Below are 14,779 nucleotides of genomic sequence, written 5' to 3' on the forward strand. Positions count from 1 at the left end.
TGCAAACACTGCAGGGAGAGGAAATAGATGCTACCTCATTCATTTATCTTCCTCACAGAGGTATGTGGAGACACTCCATGGCCTGGTGATGTTTGTCCACAGCCCCATATCAAGACAAGTATGTGACAAAGACACACGCAGGCAACGGAGACAATATCTCAACCCACCCACCCTAAACCCTTCTAGAAACCTTTGCCACAAACAAGGCCCTATTCACCTTCTTATCTGCAAATTATGTTGGACTCCTCTACCCCATCTCCCAAGAACCCATTCTACTGGTCTCGTCCCTGATACGGTTCAGACACATCGCCTGTATCTCTCCTGTTGTGGTTCAGCCCATTCTTTCTGGTCTTCCACCTACAAGCTCAATTTCACCAGGAGGTTCAAAGAGAACATGTGGGTGACAGGGTGAGGGAAGTGGAAAAATAAAGAGAAAAAGGACTGCCATGGACTCAAGTCTAGACAGAGACACAATAACCCAGACTCTCTGAATTCTCACGTCTGCCAGAGGACTCAAGAGCAAAAAGAGCCTGGGATTTGAACCCGAGTATCTGAGTTTAAAACCTAACTCTCCCACTGAGGAGCTGTGTGCTCATGCGCAAGTTACTTAACTTTGCTGTGCCTGGCAGCCTGGTAGGCTCATTGGTAAAACAGGGGAAATGATGTTTTACATCAATACCTCATGGGGTTGTTGTTAAGTATACTGGGGATAAAAGAAGTACTTTAACAAACTGCTCAGCAAGTAATAAGTTAAGCAATTAATACACTCTGACTTCAGGGTCACTCCTGCTCCAATCCCCAGACACTTCCTCTGAGACTTGGGAAAAAGGTGGTATAAATAAATCTTGCTGCTTGTACAACTAAAGTCACACACACACAGCAGATCAGAACCACCACTTCAAACACAGCCAGGAGGGAAGCTGATGCCATTGTGCTTCCCCTACAGATAAATTTCAAACCAGACAGGGTGCCAGTCCCCTCCCAACCCTTTGTTCTAAACTGTTCCAGCCTAGAGCTCCCTACCTTCCTCCCAGCTGCTGATTAAAGGCCCAACATAAACCTGGCTCCCCTGGCCTGCTTCTCCCACCCCTACCCCAGCTCAAGGTACTCAGAAAGCACCCAAACATGCTGCTCCCTCCCCTGCCAAACAGAGAGGCCAAAAATGAACCCAGTTTCTGAGACCTTTGCCTACTGTCTCATGGAGCACCCCAGGAATCTAACCCAAGCACTGGAGAGGCTATGGGGAGGGACTTAAGGTGAGAAACGAGAAGGGCAGAAGTTCCCCTTGTTTAATCGGACCCAGGAATTAAGGGTTTGGAGGGTCTCCCGGGTGGGCAGCATTCCCAGGGAAGAGGGTGGGGGAGGGGATCACTGGATGGGATCAACAAGTGGAAATATGGGAGGCATGACGGACCGGGAGGGAAGTCCGGACTTCGTCCAGGGCAGGGAGGGCCCTGGTTTAAACGGTGGGAGGCTGTAAAAGGGAATGTGTTCTGTTGCTTTTCACCATGCCCCCAACCCCACCTCAGGAACAAAAACACAGAGACTCGGTCCCCTGCTCAAGCCAACCATGGATTATCTGGGGTTAAAAACAGGCCAGAGAGGAGTAAGCGAAGGAAGAGAAAGTCTGTCACAAAAAGGAGACCTTTCTCCCCTCCAAAGGCCTTTCAGAAATAAAATTAATGGAATGTGTCTCAGTATCATCCCGTGAGGATTGGGGTGAGGACCAAGGGGGAGAAATGTGGGGGCTTTTGTCCCCGCTGCCCAGCTTCTCCCACATTGATCACCATGGCAACCAAAGCCCCCTGTTGCCTAGGTGATGGCAGCCAGGTCCTGGAACCCATACCCAGCATCCAAAGCGAGAGAGGTTATGGAGGTGGGGGGGTAGGGACAGAGCGGGAGAGAATGGGGTTTCTCCTCTGGCGGCCCCAGCTTTTGTATAAGCTCTGGGATCAGGTTTCTTCAGGAAACAATCAGAGGCCTTTGGAAAAAATACACTCAGAACCTGGCAACAGGCAGAGGGAGTAAGGCCCTGGGTAGACAGGGAGGCATGGGAGGGCTTGGTGTTGGCCAAAAGGCAGACCAAGACTAGACCCTTCCCCACTGCCCCACCCAGAGGAGCAGCCTAGGTGGATGAGACCTTGGACACAGACCTGGCAGCCTCTGGCCAGGCGCGGGCTGAGGACCAGAAGGCAGGCGGCTCGGGTCCCCACCTCTCCCCACTGCTCAAGGCCACCACACCACCAGTCCCAGCCCCTGTCAGGAGTGGGGAAAGAGGGCAGTGAGGACCACCCAGACAGGGCTGGGGACAGCACCGTGGGGGCAGGGCAACCAGGTGGAGAAGATGGTGGGGAAGGACAGAACAGACATGCACACAGAAGACAGGGCCGGGAGTTCCAGACCAGTGTTGCCACGGAAGGCACTCGCAGAGGAGTTCAGAATGAACTTCCAGCTGGAGCAGGCAAGAGGAAGAGAAAGAGGACAGGAAGCCAGAAGTTCTCCTCTGACAGGGGCAGCACTCTGATCGGACCATCTTTTAAACAAATGGTCTTCCTCTCCTCAGCCCAGGACAGAGGAAGTGTGGTCCTGCCTGAATGCAAGGAAATGGACGTGATCACCCCTTTAGACCCCTCCTGCAGAGGAGTCTGTGGACCCTTGCCCACGAAAGGTCTCTGGTTCCTGTAGCCTTCAAAAAGACTGAATCACTGTGCTGTACATCTGACACTAACACAACAGTATAGATCAACTATACTTCAATTTTTGTCAAGTGTCTGATTCCTACACAAGAACCTAGGTCTTACTGCATGTACCGTGCACCCCCTTCCCCACTAAAACCCATGGGAGGTGTGGCCATGTGGGCCCCCAGCCTCATGGCTCCCTAAGCGTCACCCACCACAGCCTCAGTGTCCAAGGATATCAATGTGAGTTCCACCCAAAATGCTGGATGCCCACCCTCCAGAAGGCCCGCCTCCCAGCCCAGTATCCAAGGAGCTAGATGTCTGTCCACAGAGACGGAGCCCCTTGCCAAGACATCAGCTAGTGGGAGGCAGGGCAGATTCCAAGTCACAGCTGACTGTCCAGCTTGGTCCTCCCCTTGCCACATCGCTCCGAGTCTCACGGGCATGCTCAATCCAGGCCTCCCTCTCAGACACTGGTGGACACAGGAAGTGTCTGGTGTTGGGATTGGGGGAGGCAGCCCCTAACACACTCCCACAGAGGAGAGGGAAGTGCCAGGGCGTCTGATTGCGCCCTCATCATTCCCCATGCTCACCCCACCCACCACGGGAGGAACAGTGGGCTGACCCATGCAACTCTTGGTAGGCTCCAGCACTAACACAGAAGAGGCCTTCCAAGGTGCGACCCCAAGTTTCACAGATGAAAAGGTAGGGCCAAGAGAAAAAAGGGTGCTCGCGCCTGGTACTGCATCTGAGGCAGCCCTTTCTGGCCTCTTTGTTAGAAAGTCCTCACTGACACTGTGACCCAGGCGTGCTCCTCTCAGAGTGAGACCAGGTCTCTCCCTGGCACTCCTTCCAGACTCTGGTTCTTGAAACAGCCAAGACTAGAAGATGGCCAGGACAGGAGAGAATTCACTGGCTCCTGCCCTGTCCCTTCTCCTCTCCAGTGACATAGGGACAGAGACTGGACAGGGCTCAGCTTGTTGAGATAGTTGAGACTGAAGAGCCCCTGCCCCTTGCCCCTTCCCCTCCCCACCCAGCAACCACTCCTGCCTGAGGATCTCCACGTTTCCTCGTCATTCCCATCTAGCCGTGCATTGGGGACAAGCCCTCCATCCCAGAAGGCCCATGCTGGGTTCTCTCTACTACAAAAACAGCTGAGGCACAGAGTGGGCCAGGACCAGCCCCAAGCCCTAGACCAAAAGGGGGCTTCACCCCCCACCCTCATTCCTGTACCCTGAAAAAAAACACCAATGTCCTTAAGTGACAATACCGTCCAGGGGGCCAGAGAGAACAGTTGGACCTCAGTGGACCGAGGGGTAAGAAAGAGCTGGACCCAGGAGTCTAAAAGCTGGCACCGAGCCCCGCCCCCGCCCTATAAACCCAGCACTCTCCCAGGGCAGCCCCAGACATGAGCTCACCATCCTGAGAGCCCTGGGGCAGGGGGCACGATCCCTCTCCTCCCTGGGCTGAGTAGCAGGGAAGGCCTATGCTTGGGTCACCCAGACAGCCCATGCGGCTGTTCACCACCAGACCCCGGTGCAAGGAGCCTGCCAGGGAGGGGGGTGGGGGAGCCTCAGACTGGGCTCCTGGCCAGGATACCTAATCTGGCGTTCTAGCTGAAAGGAGCTGGGGGAGCCAGAGGCAGGCCTTTCTCCATCTATTTCCCTCACTTCCCTCTATCTCAAGCAAGGGGGAGGCTGAGTACCCTCCAAGTCCATAAACACACTTGAACACAGATACACGCACGTGCACCCCCACACTCATATTCCCCCTCGGAAACCTGGAATGGCTCCTGACTGCCCCACCCAGCTCCACCCGCCCTGGCCAGGCAGGTTCTGTAGAGACCTGCTCCGCTTTCTCGCCAGCACCCCCACCCCCACCCCGGCGCTCAAAGCCCTGCTCCCAACGCACTGCACACAAGTACACGCATGTTGCACACACACCACCGCGGTCCATTCCCTGACTCCCCCAGACCCATTCCCAGTCCGTCTGGAAGGGAACCCTGGGTGGGAGGATGGAGCATGGGGCAGAAAGGGTGAGTAATCCCTTTGGCATCTCTCCCAGGGGCAGGCCAGAAGGGAGTCGGATGCTGAGCTGGCAAGAAGGGAACCAGGGCTTCTAGGTGGCTGGATCCTCTGTTTAATTCTCACCCATGAGCAGCCCCCTAATTCCCACCCACCAGGCTCTGAACTTCTTCCTCCCTCAGCTGGAGCAAAGGCCCAACCCCTGCGTGCCCACCAAGGAAGCTGTGGAAGAGTCAGGCAGGAAAGCGGGCCCCGTGAGTTGTCCTCAGGGCCAGGAGAAGGTGGACCATGGTGGGCAGACAAGCTGGGTTGACCCAGAGGCCACGCCTCTCCCTCTTCTCAGCCTGCTCTCCGAGGCGGGCCCCAACCGCCCCTAACCCTGAGACCTACAAAGCCTGCTCACCCAGCCGCCGCCTCGGGGTGGGGTCAGCGGGAATAGAAAGCAGTTTTTCAGGATGAGAAGTCAGCCACCCTTAGGTCTACACGTGGATGGGAAGAGCTGTGGCGTGGGGACACGGGCAACAATGGCCGGTTTGCGTGGCAAAAGAAGCAGGGTGCGAGACGCAGTGTGACTAGGGGCAGGGGTGGCAGACCCGGGTCTCCCCATTCTGAAAACCTTTTCCTCCTGCTTCATTCCAGGGCCTCTGACCTGGTAAATCAGCCAGTTCCTATCCAGGAAAACCGTGCCAGCTGAAAGGCCCAAGCACCAACCAACCTCCTCCATCTTGACAAACCCACAACCTGAGGTTTTCACTCTTTCGGAGGAGCCTCAACATGCCCCAACCCTTGTATCTGCCACCCCAATCCTGGAGTCAAGTAGGTGACAAAGTGTTTCTGTTCATACTCAGTTGCTTTTTGAGACACTGCAGTCACGCCTCCTCGGGCTCAGCACCTGCTTCTGTGCACCCCCACTCCCCGGACTCCCTACACAGACACACCCTCTCTTCTAGCCAGAGTTGGGGAGCCAGGAGCTCTCTGGTGAAACTCTCTGGGGTCTGAGGGGATACTGTTAGGGGGTTGCTAGAAAACTCTCCAGGGAGAGCCAGGCCCTTCCAAACAAGACTCCTTGGGTCACGGTGCTGGAGCCCCCACGTGCGAAGTGACCCAGCAGAGAGGAAGAGACCAGCCCCCGAGGACGTTCTGTCCAGGCGGCAGGCCTGCCCCAGGCTGTGCCAGCAAGCTGCTCTACCCGGGAGACCCCCATTCTTCCAGCAGACTGACACCCTCTCTAAGGACAGACTTCTTTTACAACTCAGGCTGACATCTGGACTCATGTCTGCTTTTCAGGAGACAGAGAAACTATTCAAGTTCAAGAATAAAGGCAATAATGAGCAAACCTGAACACATGAAACGAGAGGATGGAAAGGCGGAAAGAGCGCCTTGGGAAATGGAAGAGAAATGACATCAGACAGACCTGGCACAGCCTCTGACGAGCTACGTAATCTTAGATGAGCCCCTGGCCCTCTCTAAACCTCAGTTTTCTTACCTGCAAAATGGGGATAATGGTGACAACTTCAGAAGGTTGAGGATTCAACAAAATAATGTACACAGAATATCCCAGAATCAAGCACGTAATAGATGCTCAATAAAATGTTAGTTTCCCACCTCTTTCTCCAATAGAGGGTGAGCAGCCAGTTCCTTTCACTCACTCCCTGTTCCCAAAACCTCACTGTGAGAAGTAAGACCCCACCCAGAATAAGATGGAACCAACACTCTGGCTACCGTGTTGGCCTCAGCCCCTATATGACGGCCGCTCTCTAACCTAGACCACACCCAGGTCTGAGAGAGCAACCAAAACCCTTCATCCCACTCTCTGCCTCTTTCCTCGGAGGCTCCTGGATCCCCCAGCCTCTCTCGTCCCCTCCCTGCTTCCACATTTAGAGTGAGGCAGGGCCTGGGCTCTAATCACCTCCTTCTCTCCTGCAGGTGCTAAGCCTAGCGGTGTGTGCAGTGGTAGAAGGGGCCCCCAAGCCTCCCGCCCCACTCAAGCCCCCAGCTTCTTCCCACTCTCCCCTCTCACTGCCCCACCCTGATTACCAGGATATCCTCAGCTCTGCTGATTCTAAGCCGCTTCTCCCAAGCCCGTTCCCAGCTGTCATGTCTGTAATTACCAGCCTTGCCAGGGGCATCAGACAGGCACAGCAACACCTAATTTCCAAAGTGCTCTTGGAAACTAAGTAGAGGCCATACCAGGCCTCTACTCTGTACCAAGCAGGGTGGAGAGAAGGATGGAGGGATTCTTCCTGACCCACCTCATTTCCCTCTAGAACACAGGAGAAGAGGTGACAGAAGGCTGCCCAAGCCAGATCAGCAAAAGACAGGATTAAAAAAAGGGAAGGCTTCTGGGGAATGGGTGTGAGTAGGATTTACTCCCAGGCCTTTTCCTTCATCTCTGCTATCAAAATCTCCCCATGAACAGGGTTACCCACCTGGAGACTGTGAGAGAAATTTCAGGTCAATTCAGAGAGAAGGAAAGTCAGTGCCCAGTAAAACAAGAAGATGGATACCCACAGGGAAGACGGCAGATGCATACAGGAGGGAGCTGCCCAGGAAGGAGGAAAGAAAGCAAGTTTTTAAAAGTCCCATCTGCGACCCAGACTCTGAGAACACCAATAACATCCCAGCCTCTCCTCTCCCTAATACCTCCAACCTCACCCACCACACAAGGCTTCGTTTCATAGGCAGGAAAACTGAGGCCAACCCCCCAGTTAATACTTCAGGATCCAGTAACAGCCACTGCGTGTGGCTCCCTGGCACCCCTGCTCCTTCTTACTCGTGCTCAGCCTCTACCTGCAGCGCCCTCCCAAGTCCCTCCCTGCTTGCCTAACTCATCCTTTAAATCCAGCTAAGGTGGACCCTCAGGGCTAACCCTGAATCTTCACTGGAAGGACTGATGCTGAAGATGAAGCCCCAGTACTTTGGCCACCTGACTTAAAGAGCCAGCTCAGTGGAAACGACCCTGATGCTGGGAAAGATTGAGGGCAGGAGGAGAAGAAGGCAATAGAGGATGAGATGGTTGGATAGCATCAACGACTCGATGGACATGAGTTTGAGCAAACTCTGGGAGATAGTGAAGGACAGGGAAGTCTGGCGTGCTGCAGTCCACAGAGTTGCAAAGAGTCAAGCATGACTTAACCACTGAATAACAAAGTTTGATCCACACAGTGGAATATCATTCAACCACAAAAAGGAGTGGAGTTATGATGCTCTAATGTGGATGAGCCATGAAAAAATTATGTTAAGTGAAGGAAGTCAGACACAAAGGGTCACACATTGCACCATTCCATTTACATGAAATACCTTGAATAGGTAAATCCATAGAGATAGAATGCAGACTGGTATTTGCCAAGGGCTGGGAGAAAGGGAACGGGGAGCAACCTCTTAATGCATACAGGTTTCCTTTGGGGATAATGAAAGTGTTTTCAGAAAGAGGCAGTGACAACACTATAGGTGTACGAAGCGCCACTGTTCACTTTAAAACAGCTAACTTTAGGGAATCCCCCGGTGGTCCAGTGGTTAGGACTCCGTGCTTTCACTGCTGAGGGTGCAGGTTCAGTCCCTGATGGGGGAACCAAGATCCCACAGGTTGCATGTGCAGCCAAAATAAATCAATAAACTGGCTAATTTTATGTTTTGTGAATTTCACCTCAGTTAAAAAATTCCCAGTGGTCACGTACAGTTATGTACAGTTGTAACAGTTGGACCATAAAGAAGGCAGAATGTCAAAGAACTGGTGCCTTCAAACTGTGGTGCTGGAGAAGACTTCTGAAAGTCCCTTGGACAGCAAGGAGATCAAACCAGACAATCTTCAGGGAGATCAACCCCGAATATTCACTGGAAGGACTGATGCTGAAGCTGAAGCTCCAGTATTTTGGTCATCTGATGTGAACAGACGACTCATTGGAAAAGTCCCTGATGCTGGGAAAGGTTGAAGGCAGAAGGAGAAGAGGGCATCAGAGGATAATATAGCTGGATGGCATCACTGATGCAAAGAACATGAACGTGGGCAAACTCCAGGAGATGGTGAGGGACAGACAAGCCTGGCGTGCCGCAGTCCACGGGGTCACAAAGAGTCAGACATGACTGGGCGACAGAACAACAAAAACTTTCAGTGAAGGGCACATCTCCTCTGGGAAGTCTCCCTGCCACCCACACCTGGACCAAGCACTTTTGCTCCATGCTCTGGTAGCCTCCTCAACACACCTCCATATACTACTCAGGGGGTTACAATGAATCAGCATGTTTATGCACGTCTCCCCTGTGAAAACCCATCTTCTTCACCTTTCCATGCCTGTACTTCACACAGCACCTGGCAGAGAATAGGCAGTGCCCAACATGGTCTGCCAGAAGTGCAGAACCAAAGTCTAGTTCTCCCCTCCAACCCAGAGCCCACTCCCTTACTAATCATGCATCAGAACCTGAACCATTCCAGTTATCACTTGGTGAGAGCATCCCAAGCGCCAGGCACTGTGCGAAGTGCTCTCTATTACTTCATTTAATCCTCATAAATGGGCTTCCCTGGTGGCTCAGTGGTAAAGAATCCGCCTGCGGCGCAGCAGTTGCAGGAGCCACGGGTTCCTTCCCTGGGTAGGGAAGATCCCCTGGAGGAGGGCATGGCAACCCACTCCAGTATTCTTGCCTAGAGAATCCCCATGGACAGAGGAGCCTGGTGGGCTACAGTCCATGGGATCCCAAAGAGTCAGACATGACTGAAGTGACTTAGCACACACGCACAATCCTCATAAACCTAAGAGGAAGGGCCTATTATTAACTCCGTTTTACAGGTGAGGCTTCAAAAGTTATCTAGTCTATCCAAGGTCTCAGATCTAGGAAGTGGCAAAACCAGAATTTAACAGCTAGCTGACACCCAGGGAAGGAGGCCCAATCTGGGGTAGGAAGATGGTGTCTTAAGACATCTAAGAGGCTAAGGAATGGGTTTTAAGAACTTGCCCAATGTCCTAACACTTCTAAGTCCTAATTCCAGCCAACTCTGCTGGACTCTTCATTTTGGCCTCACAGTGTGAGATGCTCAGGGGAAAAACAGCAAAGAAGACTGGAGATCCGCAAACTCAGGGGATGGGGGTGGGGGTCCCAGATGTCTTCCCTGTTCTACTGGAAGCTTCTATATAAGTCAAGTTCATGCCTTCTTGACTGGAAGGGGTCTTGGAAACCAAATGAGCAAATAAAAGTCTGTCCTGCTCTAGAGCCAGGGAAGGGTACCCTTTCTCGGATCTTTAAGAAGCAGAAGGAGCCGAGGGGGGCATACCAGAGAGGTCAGCCCCCAGAAGAATTAGGGAGAGAGAGGGGAGGAGCAAGACAATGTGGGAGGAGGGGCCAACTCAACCACTAGTTTCAGCGTGAAGTACTTTCAAAGGCAGCCTTTCCTAAGGTCTGACCACAAGTCCTCCTCCTTGGAAGAGCTCCCCACCCCCCAAACACACCAGTATAATATATCATGCATTCGATCAGAGGACAGAAGCAAACAAGGCACCCCAGAGCACACCGTCCAGATTCAAGTGCCGCACTCGCCCCTGGGGACCTTACCCAACGGAAGGAAGGGTGTCAGGTTTGGGGCAATCGTGCATTTCTTTAATCCAGTCTTTTCCTTCTCTGCCCCACCCATTTTCTAACTCCTACTGCTCTTATCACGGGGACTTAAGAAAGGTGGGGAGCCCTGGGGGCTAAAATGCAAACATTCCAACTGCACATGCCCCTTAAGGACTCCCATTATGCAATTACCCAGAGACCCTAACGGGCCTGTGCATTCACAGTCTCAGCTTCTAAAGCTGGATGCCTTGACCAGTTCCTCTGGCACCAAGAGGGAAATGACTGAGTGTGAGATGTGCAAACAAGGCATGCATGCCTACCCTTCCCCTTCATCCCAAAAGAGAAATAATAACAGAGAGAAAACACCCTCAGTGGGTGCTTGCCCCTTCCTCGACATACGGACAACCGCCCTCCTGGCAAGTTGAGCCCCCTATCCATCACCCTCAGACCTGGCCCCAGATCGCATCTCCATCCCAATCATGCTTCTCACCAGGAAAAAGGGGAAAACTGTGAGATAAATCTGTACAAACTCCTGAAAAAACATCCCCCTCTGCTCTCCCCAGACCTCCCATGCCACCTTCTGAACCCCGTGCAACAGAGAACCGAAGATGTCCGGACCAGGTCTCATCCCTCCAGGCGTGCTCCTTCCCACGCCTCTATCCCATACCAGAATCCCCAGACTCCTCAGGAACTGTAGGGTCCCAGAGGCAGGGCAGAGTTGAGTGGGCTCTGAAGCAGCAAACTCCAAGGTGGCTTTATAGGACAAGTGGAGCCTGAGGGGAGCTGAACATGGGCTAAGAAGCCAAGAATGTGGCCTCTCCAAGCACAAGAACCCAACCTATAAGGTGGAATAAGAGGATATCCCTCTGATTCTTTCCCCTGACTTCTCCAACCCCTCAGACTCCCCTTGGACTACAACCCAAATCCCTATTCCATATTCCCCACCACACACACAACCTTTATCTAGAAAAGCCCATTTCCCAAAACAGGTACCTCAGGGGTCTCAGATACTTAAGGCACTACCCTCAAAACCAGGGCAGGGCATCCAAGAAGCCTCAGAACCCCTCCAGACAGCCCTCCCTTTGGGCTCCCTGCCAAGAAAATCCGCCTGAAGAGCCAAGTGGCAGTACCCCCAACACACACTCAGAAATACACACACCACCTAAAGCAGGCACACGGTGGCACTTATCTATCAACACAGGTCGTACACAAGAGAACACAGATTCACTCACATCTCTTTCTAGTACACAGGTGTACACACACCTACCCAGGTACACCCTATTCTGCTCTTACACACCCACCTTCCTCAGAACCTCTTTCCCATAAACCCCTCCCCAGTTCACACACAGAGACACACACCCCTTCCCCAGAGTATACCCATAAATACATATCCAAACACACCACACATGCATGATCAGCTGCTCCTTGCGTGCACACACACTCAGGCACAGATAAACACCTTCATCTCCAAATCCAGGGGCCCACCTGCAGGGACACGCAGCATGTCAAGGCGCACACATACACAAAAACAAAAGAATCACGCACACTGATGCTTCACCAAGCCTCTAAAACTCACAGATGCAGAGCCCACAGCCCCTTAGACGGGTAAAGACAAGTGGAGAGAAGGATGCCGGCGCCTGTCCTCTGGGCCCCGGAATACAGTGCCGGGGTCTCCAGCCTCCAGCCCCATCCTCGAGCCACACACACGCCCCCTCCACTCTCCTCGGGCGGCTCCCGGGACTCCACCTCATGCCCTGAACGCATACCTGCCCGGGGTCCTCCCCACACTCCTGAGGTGGGTATGCACCCCTAAACATCCTCGCCTTCCAGTACCTCCAGACCGCGATCCTTGCACTGCCTCTGCCTCCACCTCCAACACACACACACTCCCGAGTCTCCAGCTCCAACCGGCTCCCCTGGGAACACTGAGGCCCCCGCCCCGGCCCCGGGCCCAGGAAAGTCCCCGGCTCTCCAGGCCCGGGCTCCGCCCCCTCCCCAAGCGCCCCTTCCTCTCCCCAAAGTTGGGGGGCACTCCGCTGTGCAGTGGGGGGATGGACCGGAAGGGGGTTACCCCACGCCCCCTTTCCCCATAAGCCACCCCGCTCGCTCCGCGGCTGGGCACCCCCTGGCCCCTTGCATGATTGTCCCTCTGTTTCTTTTCTTTTTTTTTTTTTTTCAAACTTTGCTCGCGCCCCCGCGGCCCGGCACTCACCCGCCGCTGCGAACTGCCGGGTGGGCTCGGCCGGCGCCCGGCTCGGCCCGGCGCCTTTGTATCCGCAGCGTTCGGGTCGCTCCGAACTCCGCGCTCGTAGACGGGCAGCGCGGACGTTGGGGGGTGTAGAGGGGGGCTCCTGAGTCCGGTCGCCCCCTTTCCGTCCCAGACCGCTGTCTCTTCCCCCTCAGGGCCCCGGGGGCAGGGGGCCAGAGGGGAATGGGGGGCGCTCAAGCTCCCATGGCGGGACCAAGGATCAAGGAATCAGGGATCAGGAATCAGATCGGGAGCCCGCGGAGGAGGGGGAGGGGGCAGAGGGGGAGGGGACGGGAGCCGAGGGGGTGCAGGGGGCGGGGGAGCGCGCGCTCCCGGGTGCCGCCTCCCGGCTGTTCCCGCAGCCGCCGGCCCGCCCGCCGCCGCGTCCATTGTCTGCGGCCCCGCTCTTCCCCGAGTCGCCGCCTCCCCCCCCAGCCTTTCGCATCCAGATGCCCGGCGGCCCCCCAGGATCCTGGGAATCAGCAGCGGGGCTGTGACCCCGGCCCAGGACGGGGTCTGGGAGATGCCTCGATTCCTGGCCTGGGCCCAGCCCGCATCCCCTCCTGGGGCTGTTTCCCTCTACCCGCCTGCGGGAGACCTAGCCCCCAGACCCTCGGGGATGGCGATGTTCAATTCTTAGTGCCACAGACCCGGCTACACGAAATGCAGTGGAATCGGGGACGTGGAAAGATTGAGTTTTACCCCCCGAGGGCTGCGAGAAGAGAAAGTCATCCTTGATTTTAATTACTGGCGAGAAACGCTCCCTTCTTGCCATTCCTACGGGAGTTTTTCTGACACTGTCACCACCATATCCCCCCCGCTTCCCAAAATAATTTAATTACTTGGTGTTCTAGCTGCGAGCGGCGACCGCCCAGTCAGTCTGGGATGCTCTCTCATTAACACTTTTTTTCCTCCCCTCTGGTTTGAGCGTTGAGATTAATTACAAAGGGAACCCTGCCCTAGGGGAGTGGGGGAGGAGGGGACGACGAGGGCGCCCGGGAGTTTGGATGGCGGGGAGAGAGGCCCTTCTCCCAGGAAACCTCCAAGTGTAAAAATGCGTTGGCCTGTCGGGTCCCTAACCCCAAGCAGGCAAGGCTCTCGTCCCCAGGGGTTTCACATATCCTGGAGTTCATAGCACTACACCAAGGATTGTAGGGTATCACCAGTATCCAACATAATCAGTCATTCCTGCCTTAGAGTACGCCAAGAAACCAGTTAGGTTCATGAAGTTGGGTCATAACAGCTTTGAACCCAAAGAGACTGACCCCATTATAAAAGTCTGGGTTTGTGAGAAGTCTATGTAGCCCTTGGAGTGAGTGAAAACGGAAGTATTGTTACAAAATCATTAGTATTGTGTGCAATTCTCCACTTACTTAGAATAGTAATACTTCAAAACACCTTTGCACACTTCTCCAGCAGGGCAAGGTCTCTCCACATCTCAACATCCTCTGGCTTCCAATCTTGATACCTTCTCACCCAACCCTGTGATTAAAAGTCTCAGAGTAGGAGACTCCCAGACTCTGTACCTGACTTGTTTGGGGATTTTTCTCCTCTCTGATGAAAAAATTTTTTGAGACTTAATCTCATTCCCTTTGGTCATCCATTCTAACCTGACCAAAGATGAGAACAGAGTCATCTTTGTCCCTTGCACTGTGACCATTCCAATATGTCATTCTTTAGGTCTTAAGAGAGCCTTAGGATACACTTCCCTTCTTCACCCAAACACTTGCCTTTCTTCATCCTCTTTCCCACATCACAGGTCAGCAAGTGACTCAGCACCAAGATTACATGAAATGTGCAGATTCATCATTTCAGGTACCCAAGTCCCTGCATGCCTCTGAGTGCTCATGTTCTGGGTGCCTATCACGTGCCAGGCCCTGGGCTGCACTGGGGGCCTTGGCGGTGCCCATGACCAGCTAGCTGTATGGGGGATAGCTGGCAGGAGAGCTGGGGAAGGATAAAGGGAGGTAGGCTTAGGGTACTACCAGCTCTGCGCAGAGCACCCCCCACACCCCCGTGCTGGGCAGCAAGTGTGTAATTTGACACAGTGTTAGGCTTGCCCTAGCTGCCACAGCCCTGGCTGACTATCCAGCAGGTTTACTGTGAACTGTGTTCAACATGACAGTAGCCTGTTTCACAGACCTCAAAAGGGCCCAAAGAATGGGAAACGTGACTTCTGGTGCCAGAATTACAGATAACTCTGTAGTTTCTCCCCACCTAAAGCTTGAAACCTAAGTCAGGATGTCAACAAATGAAGCTTCAGGATTAACAGAAATCAGGCA

General features: G+C 53.9%; 1 protein-coding gene across 4 annotated transcripts in view; it reads right to left on the bottom strand.

The window, feature by feature from the left end:
* VANGL2 (VANGL planar cell polarity protein 2) overlaps positions 1-14,779 on the bottom strand; it is a 52,772-nt gene that overhangs the window by 15,171 nt on the left and 22,822 nt on the right. The gene's annotated exons all lie outside the window — the stretch shown is intronic.

The sequence above is a fragment of the Bubalus kerabau genome, chromosome 6 (genome assembly GCF_029407905.1).
Source record: "Bubalus kerabau isolate K-KA32 ecotype Philippines breed swamp buffalo chromosome 6, PCC_UOA_SB_1v2, whole genome shotgun sequence".
NCBI classification, from domain to species: Eukaryota; Metazoa; Chordata; class Mammalia; order Artiodactyla; family Bovidae; genus Bubalus; species Bubalus kerabau.